This window comes from Pongo pygmaeus, chromosome 2 (genome assembly GCF_028885625.2).
Source record: "Pongo pygmaeus isolate AG05252 chromosome 2, NHGRI_mPonPyg2-v2.0_pri, whole genome shotgun sequence".
Classification (NCBI taxonomy): domain Eukaryota; kingdom Metazoa; phylum Chordata; class Mammalia; order Primates; family Hominidae; genus Pongo; species Pongo pygmaeus.
This window is the reverse complement of record NC_085930.1, coordinates 119,403,090-119,425,672: the sequence shown is the minus strand read 5'-3', so window position 1 is coordinate 119,425,672 and position 22,583 is coordinate 119,403,090. Positions and strand designations below refer to the sequence as shown.

Genomic DNA, 22,583 nt, shown 5'->3' with positions numbered 1-22,583 from the left:
TTGTTTTCGGTAAAAAGTGGAAAACATTAACTACTTTTTGGGCAGATTGTGATCATTAAATAAGTTGGTATATAGAGAAGAAATACACGTTGGCACCCTTATCTGTGCTTCCCAGCCCAACTGCTTGCTGTGAATATTTGGGGTGGGATCTGAGAGTTTAAAGACCACTGGACACAATAATTAATTTTTGAAGGAATTGACCCTGGGAGGGTAGGTAATCAGTTCTTTTGAGAAGGCATTAAGAGGACATTGGAAGTAGATGTTTTACTGATTTCTCAGTGGCCTGCAGCTTGTGAAATAACAAACCTGATCCTGAAAAGTGACTGTAAAGTTAGTAAAAAAATTGTTTGGATCATATATCCTTAATCCCAAAAGAACTCCCAAGAGAATCTCCCAAAGGACAATACTTAATGCATGCACTGTCCTCCTCTGAGCCCACAGGCTTCTCACATAGCTGTGAAGAGTCCAGCACTTAGCTGAGGCCTCAGCGGCTATGACATGGCTTCAAACAAGCCATCTGAAAAATATCTAGAAAGACAAGTGTGTACCATCTTCTTTCTTTCTGGTCTCTAATTTATTGGCAGAGAAATGTTAAGTGGATTTTTTTTTAAAGCGTCACCATATTGCAGAAACAGATTGAAGGAAGATGGATTTGGGGGAATAGAATTCGCTACAGGAGAGAATCCAGGTCCTGAGAATGAAGGCATGAGGCTGAGGCCACAGCCCGTGCAACCTCCCTGAATAAAGTGAAAGCTTCTTAACTATGAAGAGCCATAACACAAGCACCATTTCTTGAGCAATTACTTTGTGCAAAATCCTGTGCTACATGCTTTTTATAAATTGTTTAACTTTTAACAAATGCATGAGTTAATTACTATTATTATTCCAGTTTTACAAGTAGGGCAATACACATAGTCTTTTTAAGGTTGCACAGCTATGAAGTGGTGAAGTCAGAATTTGAAGCTGTGGTTAGTCAGACTACAAGTTGTAGAAAACTTAAAATGAGATCAAGCATTATTGTTCAAATTTACTAACCCCATGTTATGAACTGAATTGTGTTCTGCACAAACTAACATGTGGAAGCCCTAACCCTCAATATTACTGTCAGCCTTTAAAAAAGCAATTAATATTAAAGAGGTCAAAGGTGGGGCATTAATCCAATATGATGGTATTCTCATAAAAAGAAGAAGGGACACTCGGAAATCACATGCATAGATAAAAAAACTCTTTGAGGACACAACAAGAAGGTGGCCATCTGCAATCCAAGAAGACAGGCCTCAGGGGAAACTAAACCTGCTGATACCTTGAACTTGGACTTCCGGTCTCCAGACTCTACAAGAGTGAGCAAATAAATATTTTTTGTTTAAGCCAACCACTCTGTGGTATTTCATTATGGCAGCCCTAGCAAACTAGTGTACCATGCCACCTTGATGGGTGGAGTGTACTTTGCTTTCCCTTGACTTTGAGTTTGGTGATAGAATAGTCTTTGGTTGGTGGAATGTTAGTAGACTTGATATATCGAGTAGAGACTTAAAAAACATCTGGGTAGTTTGACTTGCTCTCTTATGCCTGTGATTGTGAGAAGAACATACTCTGCCTAGGCAGTTCAAGGAAAATGAGAGACACATGGAGTATAGCCTTGCAGCTTGAAGTAGAGGTACCTGGCTGAACCCAGCCTATGTCAGGCAACTCTTAGATGCAGTGGTTTGAAGCCAAGCTGCCCCCAACTGGCCCCTATACCCATGACAGTAAATGATCATTGTCTTAAGCTCCTGAGTTTAGGGGTGTTCTGTTACACAGCATTACTGTGGCAGTAGCTAACTGATCAAAGGTCGGAATAGGAAACTTTACAATGTTTCTGCACAATAATTTATCTGGCCATTCATTAGAGAGAAGGTGGATAAGTAATACCTCTAATAATTCTTCCAACAATTCAAATTAGGAGAAGTTACATTTCTCTAAAAGTATAAATAAAGTGGATTGAACTATTATTTATATCTCTTCCAGGACAATATTTGAGAAAAAGAAAGAAAGATAAGAGGATGGACTTTTTAGACTCAGTTATACTGCTGAGTTCAAATGTCTTGGAACTTAATAGCTGTGAGTGACCTGGCACAAGTTATAACACCTCATTAAAATTCAATTTTTCTATCTGTAAAACGGAGATGCTAACAATATTATCCTTTTTACCCGCATTGGTCCTGATTCCCTAATTGGAAAATTCTGACTCAGAGTGTCTACTTATGGTCAAAAAATCTTGAAGGGACAGAGGTAGGGTATGTTTGAGAAACACAAACATTTAGGGAATTGATTTGGTATCCAGGTATGTGGAGATATTTAGCCCAGAGGAACCAGCAGTACAGGATGGGCTGCTTTTCTTGCTGCCCTGTGTTGATTTTAGTTTTGAATCCTTAGCATGCAGGCTGAGGGAGAAGATTGTAATCCCAGACCTTCAGAGATGGAAGAGCCTACCTGGGTACTATAGAGTGTAGGAGTTTTCTCAATCTTGATTGACTTAAAACTCTAGATCAACAAGTTGGGGTCCTGATTAATAATTCAGATTCCATGTTTCAGAAGTTCTTTGTGTTGTGACCTGGGAAAAATTACTTAGTGTTTTTTTTAGTGTCTGTTTCTTGATTTGTAGAAAGAGGTTAATAGTACTGAGTCCCTTACAGTGTAAAGATTTCTGTAATTATTAAAATCACATTAAACCAAGGCTACTATAAAGCTTTTAGTACAGCATCAAGCTGCCAAACAGTCCTCACAAATATAATTTTGAAATATTTCATTTATTCACTCCTAGCCCCTCCTTTTGCAGATAAGTAAACTGAGGTTCCCCGAGGCAAGCTGACCTTCCCAAAGTCACAGGACTCTAGATGTCATAGCTAAGACTAGACAGAAAATCTTTGCAAATGACAGCTACATAATGAAGAGACATTCTCACCTGTTCACATTTTAAGATGCACATGTATCCTGGAGGCCCAGGAAAGAAGTCTAGAATTATACATTATCAGTATTGAGAATGATCCAGCATCTAGCCTGTCACTATTGCAAGAATACTCTCTATAGTTTCTATCAGTAGCTTGGGTTCACCGGTTTTACCACTAGTGACAGGAATCTCATTACCTACTGTGTCAACACATTCCATCTTGAACAGCTTGTTAGAAAACTGTTCTTTATATTGAGACTTAATACAACTTCCACTTCTGAAACCACACAGAATGAATGAATGAATGAAATGAATCTAATGCTTCTTTTTAATTTTTTTTACAGCATGGCCTTTGAATATTTGAAGACAGCTCTTGTGTCTCATGCTCTCATCAATTCTTCCATCAATAAATTATTTAGGTCAATTTAGGTTGAGTTTTCCATTTATTACCACTAAAAGAATCCTGATACACACTATTCAATACACACTTGCTGAGTAAGTGTGTATTGAACCGTGTGTGTCAGGATTCAATACACACTTATTCAGCAAGTGTATATTGAACAGTGTGTATCAGGAATCTTCTAGTGGTAATTCATGGAAAACTCAAACTGACCTAAATAATTTATTTTTTTATTATTTTATTTTATTTTTTTATTTTTTGAGATGGAGTCTCGCTCTGTTGCCCAGGCTGAATGCAGTGGTGCGATCTCGGCTCACTGAAAGCTCCACCTCCCAGGTTCACGCCATTCTCCTGCCTCAGCCTCCTGAGTAGCTGGGACTACAGGCGCCCACCACCACGCCCGGCTAATTTTTTGTATTTTTAGTAGAGACGGGGTTTCACTGTGTTAGCCAGGATGGTCTCGATCTTCCGACCTCGTGATCCACCCGCCTCGGCCTTCCAAAGTCCTGGGATTACAGGTGTGAGCCACTGTGCCTGGCCTGACCTAAGTAATTTATTCATTAATTTATCCACTCATTCATTCATCTATTTGGCAAATTCTTACTGAGTACATTTTATGTTTCAGACACTGTTCTGGATGCTGAGGATAGAACAGTAAATAAAACAGTCTATAGCCACGAGGAGCTTGCCTTCTAGTGTGTGAAGATAGAGAAACAACAAGTTAATGTGTTCATGTCAATAAATACATATGCAATATTTCAGGTGATAAGTGATATGGAAAAAACTAAGCACAATGAAGGGCACAGAGAATGCCAAGGAGTAGGGATATGGGAGTGTGAAGTATTTAACTGAAAACTTAAGAGGCAGGGCCCAATTTATTTCTCCATCTTCTTTCATCTGTGATTCTCTCAGGTATGCTTTGTGCTAGACTGGCTTTCCTGATGGGAGCAATTTGGCTGCCAGTGGACCAGGGCTATGTGGACCAGGCTATTTTCTCATTTATGTCAAGGAAGTTAGGATATTCCTCTGTGTCCAGGGGAATATCATTCACTGATTAGCTTTGCCCTTGACATATTCTCATACAAACTTATAGAGGGATATGTCTGATATAGTTTGGCTCTGTGTCCCCACCCAAATCTTATCTTGAATTGTACGCCCATAATTCCCATGTGTTTTGAGAGGGACACAGTAGGAGATCATTTGAATCATGGGGGCGGTTTCCCCCATACTGTTCTCATGGTAGTTAATAAGTCTCATGAAGTCTGATGGGTTTATCAGGGGTTTCCACTTTTGTTCTTCCTCATTTTCTCTTGCTGCCACCATGTAAGAAGTGCCTTTCACCTCTCGCCATGATTCTGAGGCCTCCCCAGCCGTGTGGAACTGTAACCCCAACTAAACCTCTTTTTCTCCCAGACTTGGATATGTCTTTATCAGCAGCATGAAAATGGACTAATACAGTAAATTGGAACCAGTAGAGTGCAGCATTGCTGAAAAGAAACCCGAGAATGTGGAAGCGACTTTGGAACTGGGTAACAGGCAGGGTTGGAATAGTCTGGAGGGCTCAGGAGAAGACAGGAAAATGTGGGAAACTTTGGAACTTCCTAGAGTCTTGTTGAATGGCTTTGACAAAAATGCTAATAGTGATATGAACAATAAGGTCCAGACTGAGGTGGTCACAGATGGAGATGATGAACTTGTTGGGAACTGGAACAATGGTGACTCTTGTTATGTTTTAGCAAAGAGACTGGTAGCATTTTGCCCATGCCCTAGAGATTTGTGGAACTTTGAACTTGAGAGGGATGATTTAGGGTATCTGGTGGAAGAAATTTCTAAGCAGCAAAGCATGCAAGAGGTGACTTTGGTCCTGTTAAAGGCATTCAGTTTTAAAAGGGAAACAGAGCATAAAAATTTAGAAAATTTGCAGCCTGACAATGCAATAGAATAGAAAATATTATTTTCTGAGTTGAAATTCAAGCCAGCTGCTGAAATTTGCACAAGTAATGAGGAGCTCAATTTTAATCCCCAAGACAATGGAGAAAATGTCTCCAAGACATGTCAGAGGTCTTCACAGCAGCCCCTCCCATCACAAGCCCAGAGGCTGAGGAGGAAAGTGGTTTTGTGGGCCAGCCCCAGGGTCCCTGTGCTGTTGCCACCTAAGGACTTGGTGCCCTGCATCCCAGCAGCTCCAGCTGTGGCTGAAAGGGGCCAGTGTAGAGCTTGGGCTGTGGCTTCAGAGGGTGCAAGCCCCAAGTCTTGGCAGCTTCTATGTGGGTGTTGAGCCTGAGAGTGTACAGAAGTCAAGGATTGGGGTTTGGGAAGCTCTGCCTAGATTTCAGAAGATGTATGGAAATGCCTTGATGCCCAGGCATAGTTGCTGCAGAGGTGGGGCTCTCATGGAGAACCTCCACTAGGGCAATGAGAAAGGGAAAAGTGGGGTCGGAGTCCCCACACAGAGTCCCTGCTGAGGTACCACCTAGTGGAGCTGTGAGAAGAGGGCCACCGTCCTCCAGACCCCAGAATGGTAGATCCAATGACAGCTTGTACCATGTGCCTGGAAAAGCTGCAGACATGCAGCACCAGTCCACGAAAGCAGCTAGGAGGGAGGCTGTACCCTGAAGAGCCACAGGGGCAGAGCTGCCCAAGACCATGGTAACCCATCTATTGCATTAGAGTGACCTGGATATGAGACATGGAGTCAAAGGAGATCATTTTGAAGCATTAAGATTTGACTGCCCTGCTGGATTTCGGACTTGCATGGGCGCTATAACCCCTTTGTTTTGGCTATTTTCTCCCATTTTATATCTAGGAAGTAACTAGCTTGCTTTTGATTTTACAGGCTTATAGGTAGAGGAAATTTGCCTTGTCTCTGATGAGACTTTGGACTGTGGATTTTTGGGTTAATGCTGAAATGAGTTAAGACTTTGGGGGACTGTTGGGAAGGCATGATTGGTTTTGAAATGTGAGGACATGAGATTTGGAGGGGTTTGGGGTGGAATTATATGGTTTGGCTCTGTGTTTCCACCCAAATCTCTTTTTGAATTGTACTCCCATAATTCCCACATGTTTTGGGAGGGACGCGGTGGGAGAGAATTTGAATCATGGGGGCAGTTTCCCCCATACTGTTCTTGTGGTAGTGAACAAGTCTCGCCAGATCTGATGGTTTTATCAGGTGTTCCTGCTTTTGCATCTTCCTCATTTTCTCTTGTTACTACCAAGTAAAAAGTGCCTTTCACCTCCTGCCATGAGTCGGAGGCCTCCCCAGCCATGAGGAACTGTAAGTCCAATTAAACCTCTTTTTCTTCCCAGTTTCAGGTATGTCTTTATCAGCAGTGTGAAAATGAACTAATACAGTGTCTATGCCTAAAATTGGAAGTGTGCTCAAAGTCATCCAAAGCATATGACTGCCAGGCAACAGGGAAAGGTGTACTCTATGAACAGAAGGCAATGGATAACTATGTTATCCATTACAGATACTATATCGAGGCACTCAGGGCTTACAAAGATAAATAAAACATGGCCCCTGACCTTAAGAGGGGTTGCAACTTAATGGTGAGAAACTGATTAATAGATTAATTCTGTAACAGGGATAATAATTCAAGTTGGTCCAAAATAATCATCAGTCTCATGGTGGAGGTATGGAAATAGGGATTGTAGAAGAGTCATTCTAAAATAGTCAATATTCCAGATGTGCATGTTCATGTCCTTGCTTTTTACTTCCTCATCAGAAATAACCTTACACATGCAAGTTAAAGTGCTCTTTAATTTGAGGGGAGCATATTACACTACTCCATGTGACTTGCTTTAGCCAGTGGAATATCAGCAGACCTGAGGCCGTAGAGGCTGGAAAGATGCTTGCTCATTTGGGCTTCTTCCTTTATTCCACCACCACCTTGAGAATAATGTGCCTGGGTTAGCTTGCTTGTCACAGGGGAGAGAAGAGAAACAAATGGGCAGAATCACCCCAGCTGAACCACCTCCATGGAATCCAGCCTCAGTCAGCTGACCCCAGTCAACATCCAGATACATGAGCTAAATAAGTGCTCATTTAGAGTACTCTAAGTTTTTGTAGTTGTTTGTTATGCAGCATTATCGTGATGTTAGATGACAGACACAGGCTTGAAGGACAGTCTTCATTGAGATAGAAAGTGTTCTAAATTATTTTAGTTCCCATTTAACATAGCAGAAGTAGGTCTGGTGGAGTAGGTCATAAAATTTTATGCATGGGAGGTCACAGCAAATCCGGAAGAGACAGGGAGGAACATTTGCTCTTTCTAGTTATAGCAGATGTAGGAAGAAGAAGGAAGATGGAAAGGGGGCCAGAGGAATCAAATGGCCAGAGCTGTGAATGGGGATGGAATTGGCATCCCTGAATTACCTTTAGTTCCTTTAGTGGCATGAAAAGAACTCAGGAATGGAGAGGGAATGTTCCAAGAGGAGGGACTTACCATGGGGACAGCCACTTGCCTGTGGGGAGAGGGAAGATGACCCTATAGCAAGTATGGACTTAGACATGGCAGAGACTTTGAGTATCTCTGAGAGGCATCAGGGAGAGTCCAAGGGAGGAATTGTACCTCCAGCTCTTGAAGAAACAGAGAGGCTAGTCACACCAGCCAGGGACATCATAGCAGCTTCTGGCTGAATGCTTGGGGTGGGACTGACCTTCCCTGAGGGAATACACTCTAGAGCACAGCCTAGCCCTACCTCTTCACAGCCTAAGCCAGAAGAGAGTCATAGGGCACCGAGTCAATTCAAGGACACTAGATTCCCTTCTCCACAGCCCACCCACCTGATAATACACTCAGGGGGATGAGATAGAGCCTATGAGAAGAGCTTCAGAAATCTCAAGAGAGTTGGTCATAGAATTTTGTGCATGGGAGGTCACTGCAAATCCGGAAAAATCAGGGAGGAAAATCCACTCTGTCTAGTTCTGGCAGATGTGGAAGGGGGAAGGGAGATGGAAATGGGGATAAAGGAATCCAATGACCAGAGCTGTGGATGGGATGGAGCTGGCAACCCTGAATTACCTTTGGTTTTCCAGTGGCATGAACATAACTCAGGAAGGGAAAGGAGGTGTGCTGAGAGGAGAGACTTGCCATGGGGACAGCCACTTGCCTGTAGGGACAGGTGAGGTGACCCTACCAATAATATAGATTTAGACTTGGCAGAGACTCTGAGGATCTCTGAGGATTTAGTTTAATTCAATAGTCTTTACATTTAGAATCAGATCCAAGAATCACAGCTTAAACTAAATTTAGTTTTCTTATTTTACTCACCTGGGGGATGCTTGTGAGGAAGAACATACCAGTTACAGAACAAACAAAGAAACAACATTGTCTTTGTAGACAAAAAAAGTAATGTGGATGGATTTTCTATCCTGCCATGATCCCCGTGCCATAAAGTATGAAGTAATGGCAAGCTTCTGCTTGATGGGGAAGCGACAGAGACAGTATCTGACATAGAAGGAAGAGGGACAAAGTGAGGGTAGGAGTCCTGAAAATTGCTCTCTAGTTACAAGTTGACTCTTACAGGATCAGTAGCAGGTCCCAGATGCAGAACCAAAGCAAAGGAGGATTTGAGAGGGAGGAAGTGGCATATGCAAAGGGCTGAGGTAGAGAGAGAACACTTGTAATTTTTCTAGCTGACCTGTGTAGGATTTCTAGTTTCCTCTTAGCTAGGGCACTCCAGGGTGGAATGAATTCTGGCAGCCTGGGAGGAAGGAAGGCAGCTGTGTCTGTGCTCCCTAAAGCAGGAACTTCCTCTCCCCTTTCTTCCCTCCTATCATTCCAACATATCATGTGAATTCTCAGGGATTTTGCTTTACTCGTAAGAAATGTAGGAGCGTGGGGCAGAAGTTGGCTGGCAAATCGTATTCTCTGAGAATATGGCAGTATGCAAGGTACTTCACACATTATTTGTTTTATTCTCATAACAGCCTTCCCATACTTTTATTATTTCTGTTCCATCAGCACATTCCCTCGGCCCTTATATTCAGAATATAACCAGGATCAAACCATTTCTTATTTCCTTACTTGCCTGTTGATCCAAGCCACAACTATCTCTCACTTGGACTGTTTGAACAGTCTCCTAACTGGTGTCCCTACTTCCACCTTTGACTCCCTGCTCTCCACCCAGTGGCCAAAGTGATTCATGAAAAACACTGAGGTCTGATCATATCACTTCTCTGTCCAATGCCATCCAATGGCTTGCCACACTCTGCAGTAAACCTGCCATTCTTATTGTGGTCTATGAAGGCTTCCATGGTCTGGCTACATACATTTCTGTTTCCCAATCTCCTCTTCCATCTTTCCCCTCCATTCTACTTACTTTTGTCACTTCGACTTCCTTGGGGTTTTGTGTCACTGTTCCTTAAACACGACAAGCACAATGGAACCTCAGGCTCTTCGCATTTGTTTCCTCTTTATGGTATGTTCTTTCCTCAGACATCTATGTGGCTGTCTCCCTCCTTTCCTCCAGGTTATCGTAAGAGAGGTCTTACTGGTCCAGTTTTACCCTACTTTCTTCATGCTTTGTTCTTTCTCTCCTGTATTATTTTTTTCTGCATAGCACTTATCACCACTGACATAAGCTGCTTTTTGTTCATTCTCCCTCTAAAATGCATGCTCCGTGAAGGCAGGGACTTTGTGTTTTGATGTTGTTTGTTTTGTTTTGTCTTCAGTACCTAAAACATTGCTTGGCTTGCATAGGCACTCAATAAATATTTGCTGCATGTGGCTCAAGGAGTTTAAGCAACTTGTCCATGGTTATAAAGTTAATAAACAGTAAAACTAGGATTTGGACCCAAGCTCTGCTGGCATTGAAGATCACGCCCTTTGTAATTTATTTTCTCTGCCCCCTGCCTACTACATAGATATCAGGACTAATAGGACAGACAAAATTGTTTCTTGTGGCTCTGATTTCTTTAAAGAAATATGCTCAATAAGGAAACATGAAGGATAATGAAAAAAATTACTACTTTTGGCAATCCCAGACATTAGAGGAATGCATAGCTTCAATTGCTTCTCTATAATAAGATATTGCAAGGGTTTGCAATTTTGTTTTCCATGTTTCTATCTGTTCAAGAATCCTTAATTACATTCAATTTCACCTAGTATTTTTCCTTTACCTAAAAAAAGGGAGTCAACCATAAAATCAACCATAAAACTGGCTACAACAGTTTCTGCTATGATTGGAAAAGCAGAGAGAAGATAGCATCTGATGTACACAGCTAGTGGGTACTGTGTTCTCAGGGATGTTATGAAAATGACAATCCCTTTGGCCTTCTGCTCTAGCCTAGGAAGGCTGGGCATGCTGGTACCATACTTCCCTGGGCTCACTCCCACTCTTGCTTTCTGGCTTATACTCACATCACCCTATGAAAGTGGCTATAAAGGTCAACTGGCTTTGGGTGTACCTCTTATATTTTTGTTGAAGATTGTATTTTCCAAAGTTGGCTATATACATATGTGTATATATATATACACACACACACACACACACATATATACACACACATATATATATACACACATATATACATATGTATATATCCCATTCCAATGACCTTTTACAGAGTGACATGGACATGCCTCCACTGAGCAGTTTCTTTCTTTGAATCTGGATAGGCAAGTGACTATGGTGGAAAGGATGCTATGAGACTCTGAGGTTGTCATAGTGGTGATACAAGTTCTGCCTGGTTCTCTTGGGGCACCTAGCCAACATGCTGTAAGAAAACCTAGCAGCCATGCGAAAGGCTATGTGTGGTAATTTCAGTCACAGTGGAGGGCTCAGTCACCAGCCAGCATCAGCTGCCACATTGAAAGGATGAGAATGTGCCCAGCCTTTGAGCTGCTCCAGCTAATGTCATGTGGAGCAGAGATGAGTTATCTTTGACACCTCTGCCCATATTTTGGATTCATGAGAAAAATAAAGGTTATCATTATTTTAAGCCATTAAGTTTTTAAGCCATAATGTTGAGATCAGCATAGCTTAGAGATATGTAGAGAGTACATCTTAAATGAATGTGGGGTAAATGGATAGATTAATAAATTAACCTTTTTTTCTATGTGAATTGCGGCAAAATCGATGCCTATTTCTTACCAATTTCACAAATAGCATGGCCATTACCACAGTGACTATTTTGTAGAGAAGTTTTTTTAGGACGCAAAGAACTGGCCTGAAGGAAAAAAACTTACCTTAGGAATGGGGGCCAGTTATTCAGGCCTCCATCTCAGTAAGTCACTGATTATTGCCCAGGGTAGTGGTAGGTCAGCTGCAGATCAGCCTATGTCATTTCTTCAGAGGAGGGGGCAGGGGTCAGTGAGTCACAAGCAGCCAGTACTCACATCATCCGGGGATGGCGGCACTGGCTTGGGAAAGGACGCAGGGAGGAACCCCAACAGCTCTCATTACAAAAATGAGTTATGAATTAACTCATAGGATACTTTCCATCCTCCTTCTTCCGTTCGACTTTCTAATGGCCCCTCCTACCACCAAAGGAATTCTCCTGTCTTACTTCCCCTCAGGGGAATGGGCTGTGAACTGAAAGTCCCTACCCAGCTAGTAATAAGATTAAAGAGGCAAAAATAGACTATATTTTGGAAAGGAAAAAACCCAAATTTGTCTTTATATTTAATCTTTTTTGTTTGTACCAGTAATTTGTCATTTTAAGAATCAGTGTTTGAATGCCCAGATAAAGTTAGGAAAGTTGACAATTAGAACTTTTTAAAGTGGCGGCAGGACAAGGACAGTCCTTTAGAGCTCAGGCCTGTGTCCATGAGTGCATAAACTGGAAGCCATACAATGGATGTTGAGGTTAGAATGTTAGTCGAAGTAATTATCCTTAGTGAAGTGATTTCTCTTTTAGTACACAAAGTTAATGTTGCATTTGAAAATGGTGTCTTCTTTCCCCAGTTATGCTACAGTCAACCTCCAACTGATGAATGGATAGTAACAAACAGAGCAAAAATATCATTAGATAGGTAGAGTAAAAATATCACCAAATAGAAAAAGAAGAGTAAACATCACTGGGAAGCACAGATAAATGGCAGGATCCCAGGAGAGACCACTGTGTCATTTAGATTCTCCTGGAAGCAGGTGCTGATATAGAGTTAGGAGTGCAAAAGACTTATTGGGGTTGGAGTGCAAAGCCTGTGACAGAGTGTGGAGGAGGGAGGGAAACTCTGACTGTAGTGCTGATCTCATAAAGCCTTGACCAACCCAAAAATAGCCCCAGGGCAAGGATTATCCACTGGAGGAGTCCTGCATAGGACTGAAATGTCCAAGTCCTAGAACACCCGCCATAGCTGGGGGCTGCCCTGGAAGAGTAGAGCCTTCCTTGAAACCGAGGTGAAATCAGAGGACTAGACAGCTAGAAGCCATCAGATAACTGCAGTCCTTGCAGCTGAAAGGAAAGCCCTTTCTCGAAGTGAGAGAGCTGAGCTGTGTACCTTCACTGCTGCCACAATCTCCAAACGGCAGCAAATTTTCATAACTGGAAGGGCCTGGTGGGAGTGAGAAGCTCACTCAGCATTGAGCTCTAAAGAAGCCTTTGCCCTCTGGCAGTCGCCCTGCTGTGCTACTCCCCTTCCGTTGTAGCTAGTTCCTGCCAATGACGAAGTAAGGGCCCCAGTCTGGACTCTGAGAGCAAAAGGCTGAGTTATTCAGGAATCCTGGCCAATGTTTCACTTGACACGTTGTGCGCATTGAAGCAGGCCAGGACCAAGCTGCCTGGTGAGGAGTGAGGACAGAGCCAGGCCCTTCTCTTCTTCTCATCCTCATCCTCATCCTCTTATGCTCACTCATTATCAAGGAAAGTCTAGTAGACAGAAATGTCCAGTGTATTCATTTTGCCTACTGGATTTAGCTATTTCACTGGCATTGGATGGAGTGCTTCCATAGGGCAGAGGATCAAGGGGCTCCGAAAGCTCTAAAAGCAATGCGACTGCAATGCCAGAGACCGGGTTGGCAGGAGAGAGCCGTGCTCACAACCTTTCATTTCCCAACTTGTTCACTTGGGGTTAGATGTGTCTGGACACCTTCAGTCCTGTAGGATTTGTCTGAGAAATGCTTTGATGACTTCCTGCTGACTGCTGAGATCAACATAATTTTTCTCTCTTAAGTTGCAGAAGCACAGGGAAGGCTGGGTGAAAAATCCTGTCCCAGTTGTAGGCCAAAAGAATTATCCGTCCTGGTTTATCTTTTTAAAAATGCCCATGCTATTTTCTAGCAAAACAGAAGGAAAAGTGGCAGCTGAGGCTCCTGTAGTGTAGGAGGAAAGTGCTGGTCATTTGAAATCAAAAGGCTGCATCTGAGTGTGGGAATTACAGTTTCTGGCCATGGGGATTTGGGCAAGTTTTAAAATTTCCCGGAATCTGTTTTTTTCTATATATAAATTAAGACATGTTTTGAGAACTCCTGCTATGGTTTGAATGTCCCCTCAGAAACTCATGTTGAAAATCCCCAACATGGCAGTATTAAAAGCTGGGGCCTTTAAGAAGTGATTGGGATAGAACCCTCATGTATGGATTAATTCATTCATGGATAATGAATTAATGGATTGATGGTTTATCATTAGAGTGGCAGTAGAGGTTTTATAAGAGGAGGGAGACCTGATCTAGTGTATTAATACACTCAACTCTCATGCTATGTGATGCTGTTCATCACCTTGGGACTCTGCAGAGTCCTAACCGACAAGAAGGCTATCACTGCCAGATGTGTCTCTTTGACCTTCAACTTCCCAGCCTCCAGCACTGTAAGAAATATATTTTGTTTCTTTATAAATTACCCAGTTTAAGGTATTCTGTTACAAGCAAAAAAAATTGATTAGGACACTCTCCTTTCTTTTCTCTTTCCCTCTCTTTTCTGTCAACCATTCCTTCCTTCCTTCCTTCCTTGCTACTTTCCTTTTTCCTTCCTTCCCTCCTCACCTTCTTTCTTTTTTTATTCAGTACACATTTATTGACTGCAGTTTTAGGCACTGGGGAAGTACAGATCAACAAAATCATTGATGACTTTGAAAATCCTAGTGCAGGAAAAGTAACAGCATAGTGTGTATATGCAGTGATAAATGTTCATCGCAGCAGTAGTACAAAGTTATTTATTGCAGAAGAAGTATAAAGGAGAAATTGATTGTTGTTTCAGGAAGGATCACAGAGGACACAATGTCTGAGCAAAAGTCTGAATAGGGAATGGGTTGTGAAAATGTACTAGTTGGGGCCACAGTGGGGATGAGAGAAAGAAAGTCAGTACAGAACATCATGTGCAAAGGCACTGGATACAAACCATTTGGTTATTGACTTGTTGAGTTTGCGGCACCTGTGAGACCCCCAGGTCCTCCTGACAACTGGAAACTCAGAGTCAGATGAGTGGAGAGTAAGTGATTAGGACTAGAGGCTATGTTTGGGAATCCTTGGCATATACAAGGCAGGGGACTCAAGAGGATTTGGATATCTTACAATAAAAAGGGCTGTGCCAGAACTCAGGGAAACACCAAAACTGGAGTGTGTTAAGAAAGAGATGTCTACCAATGAGGTCTGGTAAAGAAAGTGATGGGAAGAAACTGGATAGAATCACACTGCTGAGAACATAGCAGCAAATGTGTCAAGAGCTTCAAATGCTGCAGGGAGGCCAAGGTCAGTGGAAACCCAGAATTTCCATGGAATTTAGCAATTAGGAGGTCAATAGTGAGGGAGGGAATGACGTGACAGTAAATTAAAGCATATGAAAAGGCTTTGAAAATTGTGAAAAGCCATGGAATGAAATTCACCACTCCAGATTCTCAGCTTCTCAATTATATCAGGTGGATAACAGAACATCAGCATTTTAAGTAGACACCCTTGGGCTCATAATAAATGCTTTTAACACCTTTACATCCTTATCTCAAAATTTGCTTCTTGTTGGCTCAAGATTGCCTGAAATTTATCACATAGAAGCAAAAATAAAATTGAGGGCATAAGAAAGAATGTGACAGAGAAACTGCAAGTTAGGGGGTCATTGCTATGTGGGAATAAATAATCCTGGGGACTGGATGGCTATGCTGAAATGTGGAATTTATTCTCCAAAGGAAAAAGCTTTAATCTTAAAGTATGTTTTGGATAGTGTTAATAGGGAAATGACTTACAGCTGAACAAAATAGATTTCCCAACTAGTAGTTTTATCCTTTAAAAAGAAAAGGAAACTAATATAACAAGAAGAAAAGTATGGTTGCTGAGGAAACCATATCTAGAGGCTGTGTGAACTTATGATAAATCAGTGTAGATATCATGGTGCATTGCAAGTAACTCATGGCTATGTGTAGCAAGGGGACAGCAGGGGTCAGAGTTGTGGGACCCTGAATCTATTTGATTTTTAATACTTATTATATTAACTGAGCTCTATGCAAATATCTAGAAAGGAGTCTCATAATGTTGTGCATTGTGGCCATGACAAGTGTTGTTCCTGAATTTGGGCTTGAACATAACTGATACGTTCCTGCCTTGACACTTACTGTTTCCTCTTCTTGGTTTGATCTTCTCCAAATGTCCAAAGGGCTGTTGCCTTCATCATTCTTAGGTCTCTACTTAAGCATTATCTTCTCAGTGAAGCGTTCTCTGACAGTTTTATTTAAAGTAACACCTGCATCTATCCAGCAGCTCCCCCTCTCCCTTTCCTTGCTTTATTTTTTTCTCTATAGCACTTATTACCATATAACATATATTTTATTAGAATATTAGCTGCTCAAAATGATGCCTTTGATCACTATTATACTCCAAATGTCTAGCAGAATGCTTGGCCCACAATAGGCATTTGGTAAATATTTACTGGATGAGGAGAGGCATGAGATTTGGCAGCTGTCAGGTTGCCAGTTCCAGAGAAGGATTGTAAAATTTCTAGAAAGGTACTTCACTCAGTAAGGTTGCCATCAAGTTACCACATAGACTTCTTTGTTCACCAGGCTCTGTGATTCTTGGCTCTTCATTCAAAGCCTGCACGGCATCATTCATGGTTTCGAGGAGCTTCCAGGATGTCCACTCTGGACCTTTTCTCTACCGTCATATAAACTTGTCCTTCTCCCAAATGCCTGATGGGTTATAGGCTGAAGCCATTCCTGAGATGTAAAGGTACCTAAAACATCAATATTGGAAGGAGCCTGGAAAGCCCATTTGTCAGTCTGCACTTCTATAGATGGAGAAACAAGAACTCAGAAAGGTGTCACAATTTGCCTGATGCCATGCAACCCATTCGGTGAGCTGGAGCTGTTGATGGAGGAGAAAACTGAAGTTGTATGTTATCTTCAGATATGTTATCACATATAATCTTCACCAATAGTGTGGGTCTGTTATGATTCTATGCATGGGCTGAAACATAGATTATCAGAAATGCTCAATTACTTTCACCAGGCTGCTCAGTTAATGTGTGTTAAGGTCAGGTTTGTTTTTATTCCAAACTTAATGTTCTATCAACTAAACTCTATTTGTACTGCAACTTGTGGGGAAAAGCCACACGCTGGGCCCTTGCATAGGACAGTGTGAAAGTGGGTATGCACTTACATCTTTCTTTGCCTTTAGTCACCTTCAATTTCTGATAGCTTTCACCTTTCTTCTTGTTACAGAAAGGTCTAAAGGTCAATCTTCATTATTTTTATTTCTCTCTTTCCTGCAGCTGCACCTGATATTCCTCTCTTTGGTCTCTCCTATTAACTCTTAATGGTGCTCAGTTTTATGTATGTCTTAATATTAAGGAGGAACAAGACTATTTGGTCATCCTACTTTCTCTTACTGCTGTAGTTTTCACTCCTTCTTCAAGACTAGGCTTCCTGAATGAGCCCTTTGCATTTACTCCCTTTCAATTCCCTCCTCAACCCTCTGTGGTTCTGCCCTTACCACTTGGATACTGTTCCTGATAAGAGCACTAGCAATCTCTTTGTTAATAAATCCTGTGACTTATCTTCAGATTTGTCTTACTCGACCCTTTGACAGTATTTGACACGGGGAACCACTTCATCATTCTCCAAACTCTGTCCCCTTGGATTGTGCATTAAGATGCTCTTGGGCTTTCTGCACACAATTCTCCAACTTAGTAGATCTTTGCTGGATCTCTGTGGTAGATTGCAAAGACGACTTCAATAATATCTATTATCCATGTGCACTTGTCCCTATATAATGCAACTTTGTTGGTCCTCAATCAAGAAATGGAATTTATTTCTGTATCCATTGAATCTGATAATCACATGATTTGCTTTAAGGAAATTAGCAAATAGGATTTAGAGAAATTAGCAAATATGATGCAAACAAGGACTTAAAAAGTGCTTGCACAATACGTTTGTTCTCCTCTGGCTGATTGGAACTCTGAACCCATAGTATGGATGTGCTGTATGGAGCTAACCTGCTAGTAAGGTCACATGAAAGGGAATTAGGATATTCTGACTTCCTGATAACCAGATGAAAGGAGACTGTTTTAGATGAATCAGTCCATTTGAGTCACCAGTCCACTGTAGCTATATGAGTCATTGCAAGTGAGATCAGTAGACGAAATACCTGAATAAACCTGGCACAAATTGCCAAGCTGCAAAGTATGAGTAAATAAAAGTCACTAAGTTGTGGAGTATTTGTTATGTAGCAATAGATAACTAATATAGCCTTCTATTTCACCTATCTCTTCCATTTTAGTGTTTTCTTCTCTATCTACTCATGTTACCATGTCATATCCTCTTATCCAAATATTTAAATTAATATCAATATTCTAACAACAAATGCCATAAAACAATATCTCCAAAGCAAATATTTAGCCAATTCTTTGACTATAAAACCAACTGCCTATTGAATCTCTGCTATGCTTCTTGGACCTCAAAATTATCACATCCCATATGGAATTCACCCCTGGAACTCTGAATGTACTTCTCCTGTTTTTCTCTAACTCAGAGAATAGAACAAAATCCTGCACATTTTTTTTTCAATCTGGAGACAGGATCTCTTCCTTGCCTCCTCCTGTCTCTTGTACTCAACATTTAATCAATCACCAAGTCCTATGAATATTCCTCCTGGATCTCTCTTAAAATTGTTCACCTCTATTTGTCCACATTACCGCTATGTTAATTCTAGCCATCATAATTTTCTGCTACAATTACTTTCAACATCTTTTTAAACAGATGAACTTTTACCATTTAACTGCCAACGAAACAATTCTTGAAAACAATGTATGTACTTCAGTTTTGGGCTGTAGCACATAAATAATAAATTTATTATAAATGTCTTCCATGTGTATTACATGTAAATCCATTTTATAAGTTCATTAGATAAAATTTGTTATTTATAATGTCCTAATCTTCTTTATTTGACTTTGTTTCCTACTTGTTGATTATGGGAAGAGGTGTGTTAAAATCTTATGCTATGGGATTATCTAATTCTTTGGGTAGTTCTATCAAATTTTGAGTTTTATATTCTAAGCCTATGTTTTTTAAGTGTATAAAAGTTTGAAATTGTGATATCTTCTTGGGAGGAGTATTGAGTTTTTAAAAATCATTATGTACATTGATTTTGTATCCTGAGACTTTGCTGAAGTTGCTTATCAGCTTAAGGAGATTTTGAGCTGAGACAATGGGGTTTTCTAGATATACAATCATGTCATCTGCAAACAGGGACAATTTGACTTCCTCTTTTCCTAATTGAATACCCTTTATTTCCTTGTCCTGCCTAATTGCCCTGGCCAGAACTTCCAACACTATGTTGAATAGGAGTGGGGAGAGAGGGCATCCCTGTCTTGTGCCAGTTTTCAAAGGGAATGCTTCCAGTTTTTGCCCATTCAGTATGATATTGGCTGTGGGTTTGTCATAGATAGCTCTTATTATTTTGAGAAACGTCCCATCAATACCTAATTTATTGAGAGTTTTTAGCATGAAGGTTGTTGAATTTTGTCAAAGGCCTTTTCTGCATCTATCGAGATAATCATGTGGTTTTTGTCTTTGGTTCTGTTTATATGCTGGATTACATTTATTGATTTGTGTATATTGAACCAGCCTTGCATCCCAGGGATGAAGCCCACTTGATCATGGTGGATAAGCTTTTTGATGTGCTGCTGGATTTGGTTTGCCAGTATTTTATTGAGGATTTTTGCATCAATGTTCATCAAAGATATTGGTCTAAAATTCTCTTTTTTTGTTGTGTCTCTGCCAGGCTTTGGTATCAGGATGATACTGGCCTCATAAAATGAGTTAGGGAGGATTCCCTCTTTTTCTATTGATTGTAATAGTTTCAGAAGGAATGGTACAACTTCCTCCTTGTACCGCTGGTAGAATTCGGCTGTGAATCCATCTGGTCCTGGACTCTTTTTGGTTGGTAAGCTATTGATTATTGCCACAATTTCAGATCCTGTTATTGGTCTATTCAGAGATTCAACTTCTTCCTGGTTTAGTCTTGGGAGGGTTTATGTTTCAAGGAATTTATCCATTTCTTCTAGATTTTCTAAAAGATCACAAGCATTCTTATACACCGATAACAGACAAACAGAGAGCCAAATCATGAGTGAACTCCCATTCACAATTGCTTCAAAGAGAATAAAATACCTAGGAATCCAACTTACAAGGGATGTGAAGGACCTCTTCAAGGAGAACTACAAACCACTGCTCAATGAAATAAAAGAGGATACAAACAAATGGAAGAACATTCCATGCTCATGGGTAGGAAGAATCAATATCGTGAAAATGGCCATACTGCCCAAGGTAATTTATAGATTCAATGCCATCCCCTTCAAGCTACCAATGACTTTCTTCACAGAATTGAAAAAAACTACTTTAAAGTTCATATGGAACCAAAAAAGAGCCCGCATCACCAAGTCAATCCTAAGCCAAATGAACAAAGCTGGAGGCATCACGCTACCTGACTTGAAACTATACTACAAGGCTATAGTAACCAAAACAGCATGGTACTGGTACCAAAACAGAGATATAGATCAATGGAACAGAACAGAGACCTCAGAAATAACGTCGCATATCTACAACTATCTGATCTTTGACAAACCTGAGAAAAACAGGCAATGGGGAAAGGATTCCCTATTTAATAAATGGTGCTGGGAAAACTGGCTAGCCATATGTAGAAAGCTGAAACTGGATCCCTTCCTTACACCTTATACAAAAATTAATTCAAGATGGATTAAAGACTTAAATGTTAGACCTAAAACCATAAAAACCCTAGAAGAAAACCTAGGCATTACCATTCAGGACATAGGCATGGGCAAGGACTTCATGTCTAAAACACCAAAAGCAATGGCAACAAAAGCCAAAATTGACAAATGGGATCTAATTAAGCTAAGGAGCTTCTGCACAGCAAGGGAAACTACCATCAGAGTGAACAGGCAACCTACAAAATGGGAGAAAATTTTCACAACCTACTCATCTGACAAAGAGCTAATATCCAGAATCTACAATGAACTCAAACAAATTTACAAGAAAAAAACAAACAACCCCATCAAAAAGCTGGCAAAGGATATGAACAGACACTTCTCAAAAGAAGACATTTATGCAGCCAAAAAACACATGAAAAAATGCTCACCATCACTGGCCATCAGAGAAATGCAAATCAAAACCGCAATGAGATACCATCTCACACCAGTTAGAATGGCAATCATTAAAAAGTCAGGTAACAACGGGTGCTGGAGAGGATTTGGAGAAATAGGAACACTTTTACACTGTTGGTGGGAGTGTAAACTGGTTGAACCATTGTGGAAGTCAGTGTGGCGATTCCTCAGGGATCTAGAAGTAGAAATACCATTTGACGCAGCCATCCCATTACTGGGTATATACCCAAAGGACTATAAATCATGCTGCTATAAAGACACATGCACACGCATGTGTATTGCAGCACTATTCACAATAGTAAAGACTTGGAACCAACCCAAATTTCCAACAATGATAGACTGGATTAAGAAAGTGTGGCACATATACACCATGGAATACTATGCAACCATAAAAAAATGATGAGTTCGTGTCCTTTGTAGGGACATGGATGCAGCTGGAAACCATCATTCTCAGCAAACTATCGCAAGGACAAAAAACCAAACACCGCATGTTCTCACTCATAGGTGGGAATTGAACAATGAGAACACATGGACTCAGGAAGGGGAACATCACACTCTGGGGACTGTTGTGGGGTGGGGGAAGGGGGAGGGATAGCATAAGAGATATACGTAATGCTAAATGACGAGTTAATGGGTGCAGCACACCAGCATGGCACATGTATACATATGTAACCTGTACATTGTGCACATGTACCCTAAAACTTAAATTATAATAATAATAAAATAAAATTAAAAAAAAAGAAATAAATGACTCTGAAAAAAGCAAAAAAAAAAAAAAAAATCATTATGAAGCAACCTCCTTAATAACAAATAGTGCTTTCTACCTTAAATCTGATTTTGTGTGATACTGTTTTACGTGCTGATATTTGCTTAATACATTGTTTTTATACATTTAATTCACAGCTTTTCTTCGCCCTCATGTTTTAGGTGTATTTTTATCTAGTTTTACTATACGTTTTAACTGGTAGGGTTAGTCAATTTCCATTCACAGTGATTACTGATATATTTGGATTTATTCCCATTCTCTTATTTTACACTTTCCATTTGTCTAGCTTTAAATTCCCTTTTCCTTTGAATCAAGTGATGTTCCCCCCACCCTCGTGATTTCCTTAGTTTTGTTGAATTTTTTCGGAGGTTTAAAATTCCATTTATTTTATTTAATTGGTTACTCTAAGTTTTTACCGTGTATGTAATAAAGTCTAAAATAAATTAAAAAATTGCCTTTTTCCCCAAAATGTAGAAAATTTGAAATATTTAATTCTCAAATACTCTCCCAGAATCTATATATTTTTACCTAAAAAGTTTTTTGTATTTTATTCACATTTTAACACACAAAAGGCACATTGCTATCATTGTTTTTACAATTAAATGTGTTTAGATTTATCCACATTTTAATTATTTTCTTTGCTCACTATTCATTAGTAGATCTCTAATCTTCCATTTGAAATTATTTTCTTCTTTCTTATTTCTAAAGAATATACTTTATTATAAATATTATAAATATTACTAAAGTATATTCTTTAGGAATTACGTTATTAAATGTCTATTGGAAGCTAACCCATGTTTTGTCTGTAACTGTCTTTATCTTACCTGCATTTAAAAAATATTGCCTTGATGGTTATAAAATTCCTCATTGATAGCTCTTTTATTTCAGTACTTTAAATGGATTCCACAATTACTGCTGGGAGTCAGCCATCAGTCTAGACA

At 40.3% G+C, this 22,583-nt stretch overlaps 1 long non-coding RNA gene across 1 annotated transcript in view; it reads left to right on the top strand.

The window, feature by feature from the left end:
* Positions 1–22,583, top strand: part of LOC129034051 (uncharacterized) — a 233,291-nt gene that overhangs the window by 208,582 nt on the left and 2,126 nt on the right. Inside the window, exon 5 of the long non-coding RNA XR_008501743.1 lies at positions 2,008–2,100. This is a non-coding gene — a long non-coding RNA (uncharacterized LOC129034051). The remainder of the gene's footprint in view (positions 1–2,007; positions 2,101–22,583) is intronic.